The sequence below is a fragment of the Prinia subflava genome, chromosome 26 (genome assembly GCF_021018805.1).
Source record: "Prinia subflava isolate CZ2003 ecotype Zambia chromosome 26, Cam_Psub_1.2, whole genome shotgun sequence".
Lineage (NCBI taxonomy): Eukaryota > Metazoa > Chordata > Aves > Passeriformes > Cisticolidae > Prinia > Prinia subflava.
Window position 1 is genome coordinate 2,184,971 of NC_086272.1, and position 15,030 is coordinate 2,200,000.

At 58.6% G+C, this 15,030-nt stretch overlaps 1 long non-coding RNA gene across 1 annotated transcript; it reads right to left on the reverse strand.

The window, feature by feature from the left end:
• Positions 1–2,768: 2,768 nt before the first annotated feature.
• Positions 2,769–4,789, reverse strand: LOC134562236 (uncharacterized). Its single transcript, XR_010083107.1, has 5 exons — positions 4,683–4,789; positions 4,076–4,111; positions 3,914–3,952; positions 3,135–3,209; positions 2,769–2,905 (listed from the first exon to the last, which is right to left on the reverse strand). It is a non-coding gene; the product is annotated as an uncharacterized LOC134562236 (long non-coding RNA).
• Between the last annotated feature and the right edge of the window lie 10,241 nt (positions 4,790–15,030).

Genomic DNA, 15,030 nt, shown 5'->3' on the forward strand with positions numbered 1-15,030 from the left:
TGAAGTGCCCTGGACAAGGCTGCCTTCCAGACAATCCCTTTCCCTGTAAATATCAGTAGCTTAGAGACAGAACTGATGTCACGATGCTCATCCTCTTGCAGCCTCTGAGCTCAGTGTGCTCAAAGACATTGGAGAGCCCTGGGGTGTCCCCGTGGAGCCCCTGGGATTGCTGGGGAGCTCAGTGTTCCTCGGAGCACGGACAGCACTGGGGTGTGGCAGTGGCCCCTGTATGACCATGGGTGACAGGACAGCTCTTTGCCAGCCTGGAGGGCCCTGGGGTGTCAGCACGGAGCCCCTGTCAGATGCTGGGACATCAGGGCCCCTCAGCAGCCTGGGGACAGCCCTGCTGTGCCAAGTGACACCCAGTTCCAGCCTGGCAGGGAGCTGGGGGTGCTTTGGCAGCTGGCAGAGCCCTGGCACGTCCCCGTAGAGCCTCTGGCGTTGCCCCTGCCCTCGGTGTTCCTGAGGGGCACGGAGAGCGCTGGGAGATCTTTCTGGAAGGGCAGGGAGTGCCTGAGCCCAGGGGGCTGCGTGGCACACAGAGACCCCTCTGCTGTGGCTGTCAGTGCCCGCCAGCTGCGGGGGCTCTGGAGGATGAGGAGCCCTGGGCTGGCACGGGGTGCCAGCGTGGAGGGGCTGTGCTCAGCTGGCATCTCCTGCCTCGTGGGGCTGCAGGGCCCTCGCCTCCCCTTGCTCAGCCCCACCGAGATGGGAGAAATGCTGCTGAGGCCTCGGCCTTGAGGAGCTGCAGCTGGGCCCAGCTCTGCTGGGGCTTAGCACAAACACTGGCTGCTCCCTGCCAGGGCTGCTGCCTCATCTCCTCCTGGTTTTGTTTTTCATTTTCCCGGCCTTGGGAAGATTGTTTTTGTCTGAATGGCAAACACTGGGTGCAGCTGTGCCTGTCCTGGCTGGGATGTGGGAGAGGGGCTGCTCTCCTGGAGTCTGGAGTCCTTTCCACTTGTCACTCAGTTCTGCCTGGAGTGTGAGAGTCGGGGCCCAAGGGTCCCTGGTTTTGCCTCACGACCTTCGTCAAGGTCCTCTGTCAAGGAAGGGACTGTGTGCAAGGGGCTTGGGCCTAACCCACGGTGTGTGTGTGTACCAAGCACTGAACTGTAGGTGTGACTACTGGACCGGAGCTGGCTCCCATGGGAACTTGTACGAAGACAATGGACGGCTGGACAGCCTGTGCTTACCTGCAACCAGGCCCAGACCTGCTTGGCCCAGACCTGCTTGGCCCAGACCTGCTCGATCTAAACGGTTGCACCTGGTTCCCAGAGCAACGGGGCTCCTCACAATGACTCTTGGGTGCTCCCCCTGTGTTGGCCAGGTGCCGCCCGCTTCTGAAATGACAATAAAAGCTTCCCCCTGTGACTCACACTTGGAGATCTCCCCATGGACAGAAGACGGATCCATTGGCCGGACGCCACGCCACGAGGACGCCTCTGGTGTTGGTAGCTATATCCCCCTGCCCCCCTTTCCTCGCTCTGTATCCTATTTTTCCTTTCTCATTCCCTCTATCGCAAGTGTTGTTGGCACTCAATAAAGGTGCATTTGTTGTATGATTAAACTCTTGTACCCTCGAGTACTTTTTGCACTCTGAGATCACACGAACCTATCACGATTCCTGTTTGGATCGTGACACAGGGCCACCCTCTGCGGCCGGCCGGACATGGGCACCCAGGAAGGCCCCGGTCAGGGAGAGCGGGCACCGTCCTTCCAGCCCAGAGCCAGGGACAGCCACAGCCCCGTTCCACCACGGGGCCAGGGACACGCAGCAGCCCCGCCCAGCCCAGGAACCAGATTGCAGCACCAACAGATACTGGTGACATAAAGAGACCGGTTTTTAAAAAATAGCTGCTGGTTTCTTATCTCCTTTTCTTCGTGTTAGAGCCGGGATTAATGCACGGGATTAATACAGGCGGTTCCGTGATCAGACTCAGAGTTTATAATTCTTACCTGGAATTCAGTCTCACAAGGCATGAGCTCGAGCCAGAAAATCAGAAAATGGAGGTGCCTCTAACTCTTCCCATGGTTATTAAACACTAATGACCCAATACCGAGATGACACCTCTATAATTTATACTTTTAACCCAATAATTGGCCAACCCAGGCCCACAATGCAGACCTTTTTCATCCATTTACAAAAAACCACCCAAAATCATGAGGAAGAAGGTGAAGAAGAAGGACTTAGACCACGCCCTAAATCCTCCCTATTGCCCCATGGACATCACCATTCACTAAAATCCCGAACCCCAAGTTTTTCACCCTGTGAGGTCATGCAATGCCCTTCAAACTGCACACCCAGAACCCCAGTGCCACCGCCCAACTTCGGACGCCAGTTCCACCGCCTCGGGTCAAATGCAGAGCCTGCCTGAGGGTCAGCGCCTCTTAGCACAGAAACCCTGACATTTTCAGCTTCCAGAATTCCAAAGAAGAGGTGTATTTTTTTGTTGAAGAAAGAAACTCATTTGGAAATAAACTGTATTTTTTAAACTGTTTCTATATTGGAGCCACAACAGCCCCATGGTGATCACAGCCAGCACCTGCTCCTGGCTCTCCCTGCGCACCCACCCACCCCCCCAAACTGTCCCCAGTGCACCCCGCAGCACCCACAGCCCACAGCCGGGGTGTGGGGCGCGCCGTGGGGGCGGCAGAGCCCGGCAGGAAGGGAGCAGAGCCCCAGGCGAGCCGCCCCGCACGGCGGGAGAGGGGAAACCCGGACACACGGACAGACTCACCCAGAGGGACAGACAGACAGAGAGGGCAGCTCTGCTGAAAGGGTTTATTGATTATTGAGGGGAAACGGCCCCGGGCTCAAAGGGGATCGGGGGGCTCCTCCAGGGACGATCATCTCCTCGTGCCGCCGGAGGAGGACAGGACACGGACGGCACCGACGCTGCCGACCCTAAAACACCAAGGCCGGAATGTCACCGCCCTGCTGGCACTGGGACACCGGAGGGGCCCTGTCCCCAGCCCTGTCCCTGCTGGCACTGGGACACCGGGGGGGCCTGTCCCCAGCCTTGTCCCTGCTGGCACTGGGACACCCCAGGGGCCTGTCCCCAGCCCTGTCCCTGCTGGCACCGGGACACCGGATAGGCCCTGTCCCCAGCCCTGTCCCTGCAGGCTCTGCTCACCTAGGCATCCAGAGAGGCCGCCAGGCGCTTCTGCCGCAGGAGCCGGCGCAGCCTCAGGTCTTTTCCCAGCACGTCCTGGGGACAAGGGCAGCGTCAGTGACACGCTGGGGGCACTGGGATGGACTGGGGGGACAGGGGAAAGGAGGGGGGCCCATGGGGAAGGGCCCCGCGGCAGTAGTGGGGTACAGGAGCTGCTGCACTCCTGCCCTGAGGCGCGGGGGTCCTGGCCAAGGGTTTATTAATTCTTATCTGTAATTCAGTCTCACGAGGTGTGAGCTCTAGCCAGAAAATCAGAAAATGGAGGTGCCTCTAACTCTTCCCATGGTTAATTAAACACTAATCACCCAGTACCGAGATGACACCTGTATTATTTATACTTTTAACCGAATAATTGGTCACCCCAGGCCCACAGTGCAGACCTTTTCCACCCAATTACAAAAAAAACACCCAAAATCATGAGGAAGAAGGTGAAGAAGAAGGACTTAGACAACGCCCTAAATCCTCCCTATTGCCCCATGGACATCACCATCCACTAAAATCCCAAACCCCGATTTTTTCGTCCTGTGAGACCTCGCAATGCCCTTAAAACTGCACACCCACAACCCCAGTGCCTCTGTGTCCCTGGGCGAGGGGAGCCCTGCCGAGGGTCCGGGGGGCAGGGGTGCTGCCGGGGCTGTCGGCAGGGCTGCGCTGGCCCGTGCTGGCACACGCCGGCACGGCCTGGCCGCGGTGGCCGCGCAGGGCGAGGCTCTGGCGGCGGCGCAGCTCCTGGTACCCACCACGGTCGGCTCCGGGATCTCGACCTTGCCCAAGTCCAGCTGCGGAGAGAGCAGGAGACCCGGCCGGTCACTGGGGAGTCCCCGGTGCCAGCAGGGCAGGGGGGACACGGGCGCCCCCCGAGCCCCACAGGGGACGCCCTCCAACCCCAGCCCCTCACTCACCTCCTCCAGATCATCCTGGGTTCCTTCCAGGAGTGCCTGGGAAGGAGAGCAAAGGCTGGGGCTGCGCTGGGCCTGGGGGGCTGGGGGGGACAGGGGGCAGGGGGCAGGGCGGGGGCAGAGGGAGGGGAACTCGGGGCCCCCAGGGAGATCTGCTGGAGCTGGGGGAGAGCCAGAGACACCGAGCTGGGGAAAAGGGAGAGCCCGAGGGGCTGGGCTGGGGCTGTGGAACAGGCACGGGGGGAGGCACGGGGCAGGAGAAAGGAATTGGGGTGTGGGGACACGGGAGAGGCAGGGAGGGGCTGGGTGGGCACAGAAGGAGCAGACCGGATGAGGACAGAAGGGACAGGACTGAGACAGGGTCTGTGAGGCATGGGGTGGATCAGGGAATGGGACAGGGGGACCCCGCTGCAGTGGCCAGGATGAAAGGCAAAGGACAAAGGGGAGACACGGAAGGAAAGGCCTCGGGAATGGGGGGTGGGAGGGGGTTTGGGGGCCTGGACAGGGCACAGGGGAGGGAGCAGGGAGGAAATGAGTGAAGGGACCCAAAGGGTGGGCTGGGAGGGCAGAGAGGGCAAGTTGTGGGGCCAGCGTTGTGCTGGTGCCTCACCTTGGCCTGTGCCGGGGTGCACAGCAGCATGGAGAAGAGCAGGGCCACGCCGAGCACAGCCACCTTCATCTTCCTCTGGCACTGGGCAGCGCTGCCTGAGGCTGCAGCAGGGCACCGGCACCTTTATCCCTGCCGGGACTCCTCCCTGCGCCCTCCCCGACGGCCCCCAGGCCAAAACCCGGCTTGGCACAGCCCCCAGCCCTGGCCACAAGCCCAGCCCTGCCCAGAGTCCATCCCAGCCGCGGCACGGATCCAGTCCCCCTGCCCGCATCCCTGCAGCTTCCCACACGGGGCAGCTGCCCCTGCAAGGGCCCAGGAAACCCGGGGGGGCCAAGGGGGGCCAAGGGGATCCAAAGGCAGCTGGGGACCCTGTGGGGACAAGCCCCGCTCCAACACCATCCATCCTCCAGTAGCCCCCAGTGCCACATCCCCCATCTCCCGCTGGCCCTGCCCTGCCAGAGCGTTCCGTGCAGCACAGCCCGGAGCTGAGCCCGGCCCCAAACCCCACATGTGAGAGAACAGGGGGAGCCAGGGCCGAGTGCCCAGGGCAGGGACTGGGATCTGCACTCCCTGTGGGCACTGGGAGCACTGGGCAGTGCGAGTCCCCTGCAGACAGGGCTGAGGGCTGGGCAATGCTTCAGCTGTGCCAAATTCCAGCTCCACAACACCCCGCAGGTCCCTGGTGGGTTCAATTTGCAGCCCCATGGCAGAGCCCAGAGGGGAATGTCCCCTGCCCCGACCCCTGCCCTGTCCCCCCACAGCCACCGTGCCCACCCACAGCCCCTGGGCCCCGCTCTGTGCAGCTGCCCCACGCGCAGGGGCCCAGGGACCCCAGCCCCAACCAGGCTCCCACCCCAGCCCTGCCCCTGCCTGGGCCGTGCCCGCAGCCCCCCATGGCCCTTGTCCCCACAGAGGGGCTCTGCAGTGCCCCGGCCCCGGCCCAGCCCGGCGCTGGCCCCGGCGCCGATGCTGGGCCCAGGGTGTGCCCGTCCCCAGGGACGTGGACAAGGGGACTTTTGTCTCCAGGCAGCCACGGGGAGCTGATTGGGCAAACAGAGGTGCCCAGGGAGCAGGGGGGGCCTGGGTGCCCTGCCAGCAGCTCTGATGAGCCCTGTCTGCCCAGCGCCCCAGGCACCAGCAATGCCTTCATCAACCAGGGACTTCCCCAGGCCTGCGGCTCCTTGGGGAGGCTCCAGAGCAAACAATCAAGGCAGTGACCTGAAAGGTTTTCCCAGCTGGGCCAAGATTTCTGCTGGATCCCCAAGGAAAGAGAGGAGCAGAACCCTTCACTAATGTCCTGGAATGTCTAGCAGGAATCTCAGCCAGGGACAGCTTCCAGCAACCACTGCTCGGTGCATTTTTCCTTCTTGGAAGCGCACCTGGATCCACCTGGGAACTAAATCCGGGGCCCCTGGGATTCTCTGAGGCTCAGGAAAACGTCCCGTGGGCCTGGGACCCCAAACCAGGTTTTCAGCCCTTTGATGCCCGGCTTGGATCTCCTCCAAAGATTCTCCTCCCTCCCCTGCAGGCAGAGCAGCAAAGCAGAGCAGGATTTTCCTGGGTGGATTTGGGAGTGGAGGGGTTTGGGAAGCACAGCTGGGGCCCTGTATTGGGGAGTGTCTCCTGCTACCCCTCCATGGACACAGACACTCTCCAATGCCTCACTGCAGGGTCCCAAATCTCCAGGGAGGGGAAGGAAACCCAAAGACCGAGAGATTCTGTGCAACTGTGCGACTCTTGGGTGGCCCAGAGCGATCAGAGGGATGGCTCCATGCTTGGAGAGCAGTTGGAAATTCTCGGGGTTGATTTTCCCCGAGATACCTGAGGTTTGGTTTTTTCTTCCCAAAAACCCCACGCCCAAACCAGAAAAGAAGGACGGAGTCTGCGAGCTGAGGTTTCTAACTTTGTTTATTCTTCCTGATCCCTCTGTTCTCTCTCTGCCCTGCTCAGTGTCCTCCTGCAGAGCAGAGCACCAGCAGACTCCCCCAGGGCAGGAGGTCCCAGACCTTTTCCTATCATTTCTCTGATCCAACCACCTTCCACAATGTATTTTTATTTACAATTGTATACCAATTAATTCATTTCACTATTCTAAACACGTCAGTGCCACCTAAACCAATCTTGTGTGCCCTGTCACAGCCCAAGATCAAGTCTGAGGAAGAAGAGGAAGAAGAGGACAATGCCCTGATTCCTCCATCTTGGCCTCCCAACCTCCATTCTAAAAACCCCAAATTCTACATTTTCACCCTGTGACAAACTAAACAACAATTTATATCAAACTCTTGTGGCTTGTAATTCTTCGTGCAACATTGATAATCTTTCCCATGGGCTGAGATCCTAGACAGTGTCGTTTTGGGCTCTGTGCCAGGGTCCCGGACCCCTCAGGGCAGGCAGGAGGATGCCCCGGACTCCAGCAGGGAATGGCTCCAGGGGTTTTGGAAAAAGCAGGACAGATAAGGCAGTGGTGGAGTTGTCCTTTCTGTAGGACAAGAGCAGCCCTCAGCAACGTTTGCCTCAGGAGAGCAGCAACGAGGAATGGGGGGGAAAAGGACCTTCCCTCACCCCTTGTGGGTTTGGTCAGAGATCCCCGGGCAAACTCAGCATCCCAAACTCCCAGGGCACTGGCAGAGGCGTTGGGGAGCGCTGGGGGAGCCGGGGACACCCAGCCAGGCCCCCTGTGACAATCTGTGCCAGGCTGTGGCTGCCAGGAGAGGGGCAGGAGGCAGCCAGGGCCACCCCGGTGCTCCCAAAGAGGCGGGGAGGGGCAGGTGACGCCTGCTCAGGCTCACCTGAGAACAGAGGCCAGAAGAATCAAGGGAATAAAAAGCAGGTGTGTCTATTGAGCAGCCCTCAGGTACATTTAGGGCAGGTGGGCTGCACCCAAAATGGACGACAGGTCACGGGTTTTCACACTTCTATAATTTTGGTCCTTTTATATATTGGGGGTTAATCTTCTAATTACAGCTTCAGGTAATGAAGTAATTTCCCCCCAGTTTGCTCCCTCATGACTGATTTTTGTTTTCATTCCTCGCTCCCTGGGACAGTGTGGTTTGCTCTGATCCCAGGCCTGGAGAGGAATTGTTTTGTCTGACCAAAATAAGAAGAGAGTAGCTAACACTGTGTGTGTAGTTTAGAGTTAGACGCTAAAAAGTGGCTTACAAATATATGAAGAAAAAAAAAAAGCTAAATATATAATATAGAAAAATACAATAATATAATAAAATAAAAAGAAACCCCAACGTATACACAGGTATATAATAAAGATAATAATTAAATGTAATATATATTATTATATGGCTACACATTTATATTATATTATATTATATTACATTACATTACATTACATTACATTACATTACACTATAATAAATATATATACTAAATATAAAAATAATGGCCTCCTGTGATCCCAAGGCACCCCAGGCCAGGCAGGGTCCCCTCCCCCCCTGCCCTGGGCTCATCCTGGAGCCCACCTGGCCACAGGGACACCAGGCAGGTGGCCAGCAGCGGTCAGCACGGGCTGACCAAAGGATTGTTGGCCACCAGGAGTTCCTTCCCCGATCCGACAGCGCCTGGCATGGATGAAGGGAGCGGAATTTCCGAGCCTGGAGCTGGGCAGGCTTTGCCCACCACCCCCAGCTCGGGGCTGCAGCCTCTGCTGGTGGCAGCAGGGGGGCACCAAGGGTGTGGGGAGCCCCCAGCCAGCGCCCCCAGCCCTGCCCGAAGCTCCCTCTGCCCCACGGCAGGCACTGCCAGCAGGAACAGGAGGGCTGAGCATCCTCCTGGAGCCTGGGGCGCTGGGCAGACAGGGCTCATCAGAGCTGCGGGCAGGGACCCCCTGCCCCCTGGGCACCTCTGTTTGCCCAATCAGCTCCCCATGGCTGCACGAGGTTTTCAGGGAGAAAAACCCAAAACTCAGGCACCTTGGGGAATTCTTGTTCTTGTTCTTGTTCTTGTTCTTGTTCTTGTTCTTGTTCTTGTTCTTGTTCTTGTTCTTGTTCTTGTTCTTGTTCTTGTTCTTGTTCTTGTTCTTGTTCTTGTCCTTGTCCTTGTTCTCGTTCTCCTTCTCCTTCTTCTTCTTCTTCTTCTTCTTCTTCTTCTTCTTCTTCTTCTTGTTATTCTTCTTCTTATTATTATTCTTCTTCTTCTTGTTATTCTTCTTCTTCTTCTTCTTCCTCTTCTTCCTCTTCTTCCTCTTCTTCCTCTTCCTCAGACTCGATCTTGGGCTGTGACAGGGCACACAAGATTGGTTTAGGTGGCACTGACATGTTTAGAATAGTGAAATTAATTAATTGGTATACAATTGTAAATAAAAATACGTTGTGGAAGGTGGTTGGGTCAGAGAAGTGATAGGAAAAGGTCTGGGACCTCCTGCCCTGGGGAGTCTGCTGATGCTCTGCTCTGCAGCAGGACACTGAGCAGGGCAGAGAGAGAACAGAGGGATCAGGAAGAATAAACAAAGTTAGAAACCTCAGCTCGCAGACTCCGTCCTTCTTTTCTGGTTTGGGCGCGGGGTTTTTGGGAAGAAAAAACCAAACCTCAGGTATCTCGGGGAAAAACAACCCCGAGAATTCCCAACTGCTCTCCAAGCATGGAGCCATCCCTCTGATCGCTCTGGGCCACCCAAGGGTCGCACAGTTGCACAGAATCTCTCGGTCTTTGGGTTTCCTTCCGCTCCCTGGAGATTTGGGACCCTGCAGTGAGGCATTGGAGAGTGTCTGTGTCCATGGAGGGGTAGCAGGAGACACTCCCCAATACAGGGCCCCAGCTGTGCTTCCCAAACCCCTCCACTCCCAAATCCACCCAGGAAAATCCTGCTCTGCTTTGCTGCTCTGCCTGCAGGGGAGGGAGGAGAATCTTTGGAGGAGATCCAAGCTGGGCATCAAAGGGCTGAAAACCTGGTTTAGGGTCCGAGGCCCACGGGACGTTTTCCTGAACCTCAGAGAATCTCAGATGTCCCGGATTTAGTTCCCAGGTGGATCCAGGTGCGCTTCCAAGAAGGAAAAATGCACCGAGCAGTGGTTGCTGGAAGCTGTCCCTGGCTGAGATTCCTGCTAGACATTCCAGGGCATTAGTGAAGGGTCCTGCTCCTCTCTTTCCTTGGGGATCCAGCAGAAATCTTGGCCCAGCTGGGAAAACCTTTCAGGTCACTGCCTTGATTGTTTGCTCTGGAGCCTCCCCAAGGAGCCGCAGGCCTGGGGAAGTCGCTGGTTGATGAAGGCATTGCTGGTGCCTGGGGCGCTGGGCAGACAGGGCTCATCAGAGCTGCTGGCAGGGCACCCACGCCCCCCCTGCTCCCTGGGCACCTCTGTTTGCCCAATCAGCTCCCCGTGGCTGCCTGGGGACAAAAGTCCCCTTGTCCACGTCCCTGGGGACGGGCACACCCTGGGCCCAGCATCGGTGCCAGGGCCAGCGCTGGGCTGGGCCGGGGTAATGGCACTGCAGAGCCCCTCTGTGGGGACAAGGGCCATGGGGTGCTGCGGGCACGGCCCAGGCAGGGGCAGGGCTGGATTGGGAGCCTGGTTGGGGCTGGGGTCCCTGGGCCCCTGCGCATGGGGCAGCTGCACAGAGCGGGGCCCAGGGGCTGTGAGTGGGCAGGGTGGCTGTGGGGGGACAGGGCAGGGGTCGGGGCAGGGGACATTCCCCTCTGGGCTCTGCCATGGGGCTGCAAATTGAACTCACTGGGGACCTGTGGGGTGTTGTGGAGCTGGGAATCGGCACAGCTGAGGCATTCCCCAGCCCTCAGCCCTGTCTGCAGGGGACCCACACTGCCCAGTGCTCCCAGTGCCCACAGGGAGTGCAGATCCCAGTCCCTGCCCTGGGCACTCGGCCCTGCCTCCCCCTGTTCTCTCATATGTGGGGTTTGGGGCCGGGCTCAGCTCCGGGCTGTGCTGCAAGGAACGCTCTGGCAGGGCAGGGCCAGCGGGAGATGGGGGCTGTGGCACTGGGGGCTGCTGGAGGATGGATGGTGTTGAAATGGGGCTTGTCTCCACAGGGTCCCCAGCTGCCTTTGGATCCCCTGGGCCCCCCTTGGCCCCCCCGGGTTTCCCGGGCCCTTGCAGGGGCAGCTGCCCCGTGCGGGAAGCTGCAGGGATGCGGGCAGGGGGACTGGATCCGTGCCGCAGCTGGGATGGACTCTGGGCAGGGCTGGGCTTGTGGCCAGGGCTGGGGGCTGTGCCAAGCCGGGCTTTGGCCTGGGGGCTGTTGGGGAGGGCGCAGGGAGGAGTCCTGGCAGGGATAAAGGTGCCGGTGCCCTGCTGCAGCCTCAGGCAGCGTTGCCCAGTGCCAGAGGAAGATGAAGGTTGCTGTGCTCGGCGTGGCCCTGCTCTTCTCCATGCTGCTGTGCACCCCGGCACAGGCCAAGGTGAGGCACCAGCCCAACGCTGGCCCCACAACTTGCCCTCTCTGCCCTCCCAGCCCACCCTTTTGGTCCCTTCACTCATTTCCTCCCTGCTCCCTCCCCTGTGTCCTGTCCAGGCCCCCAAACCCCCTCCCACCCCCCATTCCCGAGGCCTTTCCTTCCGTGTCTCCCCTTTGTCCTTTGCCTTTCATCCTGGCCACTGCAGCGGGGTCCCCCTGTCCCATTCCCTGATCCACCCCGTACCTCACAGACCTGCTCTCAGTCCTGTCTGTTCTGTCCCCACCCGGCCTGGTCCTTCTGTCCCCACCCAGCCCCTCCCTGGCTCTCCCGTGTCCCCACACCCCAATTCCTTTCTCCTGCCCCGTGCCTCCCCCCGTGCCTGTTCCACAGCCCCAGCCCAGCCCCTCGGGCTCTCCCTTTTCCCCAGCTCGGTGTCTCTGGCTCTCCCCCAGCTCCAGCAGATCTCCCTGGGGGCCCTGAGTTCCCCTCCCTCTGCCCCCGCCCTGCCCCCTGTCTCCTGTCCCCCCCAGCCCCCCAGGCCCAGCGCAGCCCCAGCCTTTGTTCTCCTTCCCAGGCACTCCTGGAAGGAACCCAGGATGATCTGGAGGAGGTGAGTGAGGGGCTGGGGCTGGAGGGCGTCCCCTGTGGGGCTCGGGGGGCGCCCGTGTCCCCCCTGCCCTGCTGGCACCGGGGACTCCCCAGTGACCGGCCGGGTCTCCTGCTCTCTCCGCAGCTGGACTTGGGCAAGGTCAAGATCCCGGAGCCGACCGTGGTGGGTACCAGGAGCTGCGCCGCCGCCAGAGCCTCGCCCTGCGCGGCCACCGCGGCCAGGCCGTGCCGGCGTGTGCCAGCACAGGCCAGCGCAGCCCTGCCGACAGCCCCGGCAGCCCCCCTGCCCCCCGGACCCTCGGCAGGGCTCCCCTCGCCCGAGGGACACAGAGGCACTGGGGTTGTGGGTGTGCAGTTTTAAGGGCATTGCGTGGTCTCACAGGATGAAAAACTAGGGGTTTGGGATTTTAGTGGTTGGTGATGTCTGTGGGGCAATAGGGAGGATTTAGGTTGTTGTCTAAGTCCTTCTTCTTCACCTTCTTCCTCATGATTTTGGGTGGTTTTTTGTAATTGGGTGGAAAAGGTCTGCATTGTGGGCCTTGGCTGACCAATTATTCGGTTAAAAGTATAAATAATACAGGTGTCATCTCGGTACTGGGTGATTAGTGTTTAATTAACCATGGGAAGAGTTAGAGGCACCTCCATTTTCTGATTTTCTGGCTAGAGCTCACACCTCGTGAGACTGAATTACAGATAAGAATTAATAAACCCTTGGCCAGGACCCCCGCGCCTCAGGGCAGGAGCGCAGCAGCTCCTGCACCCCACTGCTGCCGCGGGGCCCTTCCCCATGGGCCCCCCTCCTTTCCCCTGTCCCCCCAGTCCATCCCAGTGCCCCCAGCGTGTCACTGACGCTGCCCTTGTTCCCAGGCCGTGCTTGGTCAAAACCTGCGGCTGCGCCAGCTCCTGCGGCAGAAGCGCCTTGCGGCCTCTCTGGATGCCTAGGTGAGCAGAGCCTGCAGGGACAGGGCTGGGGACAGGCCCCTCCGGTGTCCCGGTGCCAGCAGGGACAGGGCTGGGGACAGGGCCCCTCCGGTGTCCCAGTGCCAGCAGGGACAGGGCTGGGGACAGGCCCCCCCGGTGTCCCAGTGCCAGCAGGGACAGGGCTGGGGACAGGGCCCCTCCGGTGTCCCAGTGCCAGCAGGGCGGTGACGTTCCGCCCTTGGTGTTTTAGGGTCGGCAGCATCGGTGCCGTCCATGTCCTGTCCACCTCCGGAGGCACGAGGAGATGATCGTCCCTGGAGGAGCTCCCCGATCCCCTTTGAGCCCGGGGCCATTTCCCCTCAATAATCAATAAACCCTTTCAGCAGAGCTGCCCTCTCTGTCTGTCTGTCCCTCGGGGTGCGTCTGTCCATGTGTCCGGGTTTCCGCTCTGCCGCTGTGCAGGGCAGCTTGCCTGGGGCTCTGCTCCCTTCCTGCCGGGCTCTGCCGCCCCCACGGCGCACCCCACACCGCGGCTGTGGGCTGTGGGTGCTGTGGGGTGCACTGGGGGCAGTTTGGGGGGGTGGGTGGGTGCGCAGGGAGAGCCAGGAGCAGGCGCTGGCTGTGATCACCACGGGGCTGTTGTGGGTCCAATATAGAAACAGTTTACAAAATACAGTTTATTTCCAAACGAGTTTCTTTCTTCAACAAAAAATACACCTCTTTTTTGGAATTCTGGAAGCTGAAAATGTCAGGGTTTCTGTGCTAAGAGGCGCTGACCCTCGGGCAGGCTCTGCATTTGACCCGAGGCCGTGGAACTGGCCGAAGTTGGGCGGTGGCACTGGGGTTGTGGGTGTGCAGTTTGAAGGGCATTGCGTGACCTCACAGGGTGAAAAACTCGGAGTTCGGGATTTTAGTGAATGATGATGTCCATGAGGATATATGGAGGATTTAGGGCGTTGTCTAAGTCATTCTTCTTCACCTTCTTCCTCATGATTTTGGGTGGTTTTTTGTAAATGGATGAAAAAGGTCTGCATTGCGGGCCTGGGGTGGCCAATTATTCGGTTAAAAGTATAAATAATACAGGTGTCATCTCGGTATTGGGTGATTAGTGTTTAATTAACCATGGGAAGAGTTAGAGGCACCTCCATTTTCTGATTTTCTGGCTCGAGCTCGTGCCTTGTGAGACTGAATTCCAGGTAAGAATTATAAACTCTGAGTCTGATCACGGAACTGCCTGTATTAATCCCATGCATTAATCCCAGCTCTGACATGAAGAAAAGGAGATAAGAAACCAGCAGCTATTTTTTATAAACCGGTCTCTTTGTGTCACCAGTATCTGTTGGTGCTGCAATCTGGTTCCTGGGCTGGGCGGGGCTGCTGGGTGTCCCCGGCCCCGTGGTGGAACGGGGCTGTGGCTGTCCCTGGCTCTGGGCTGGAAGGACGGTGCCCGCTCTCCCTGACCGGGGCCTTCCTGGGTGCCCATGTCCGGCCGGCCGCAGAGGGTGGCCCTGGCCGGCCGCGAGGTCTCCCCGGGGCCCTGGGGAGGCCCCAGCCCTGCCCAGAGGTGTCGGGGCTGCCCTGGTGCGGCGCGAGGAGAAAATGAGAATGGGCGAGCACGGCCGCGGCACCGGGACCATCCCACGGCAGGCAGAATGGAGAGCAGGGGAGGCGGGCGTGGCCGACGCTGCCCGAGGGCTCGCTGGATCTCTCTGGGTGAAAAACAAGGGTCGTTCTCCTGGTACAGTTTATAGGTTTGATAAAAAGACAATTCAGAGGCGGAAATAAAGCAAATATTTAATCAGCAATTACAGCTAGGTGACTTGGCATTCAGCCACAAGCACACCCGCCAAGGGAAAGGCTCGTTCCTTCAAAGCACCGTTTTGTTGTGTATTCATAAACCCACATACAGGATTCAAACATTCCTCCTGGGTTTGAATGTTTCTCTGTTCGGTTTCAATTCCCCCCAACCATTTAATCTTGCAGATCAATCTGTGAGTAGCTCCATTCCATCTGGCCTTCTCTGATAGCAGAGGTTCAACAAATTCCTCCCCTGGAGCTCTGGTCACTGCCATCTTCATCAGAATAAGTTACTGATAGCAGCTGGGTAAGATACTGAGAACAGAGGTTCAATAAATTCCTCCCCCCGACCTCTGGTCGTTGCCATCTTCATCTGGATAAGATAATTCAGGAATGTGGGGGGGTTTCCTTCAGGACCAAAAGCAGTTTTTACTTTAATATCCTGCTACAGCCTAAGAAATATATATATATTCATCACAATACTTTATTTCTAAGTTTCATTAATAGCAGAAATAAAGGAAACTATATTAATGCAGAATTTTTCAACATTCTACATACAGCTTTCATTTTAATATTTGCAAAAAGCCAATAAGGTGATGTGTACATATAACACTCTGCCTCCAGTTCCTGCATCGAGGGAGTCGCTGGCCCCGGCAGCGC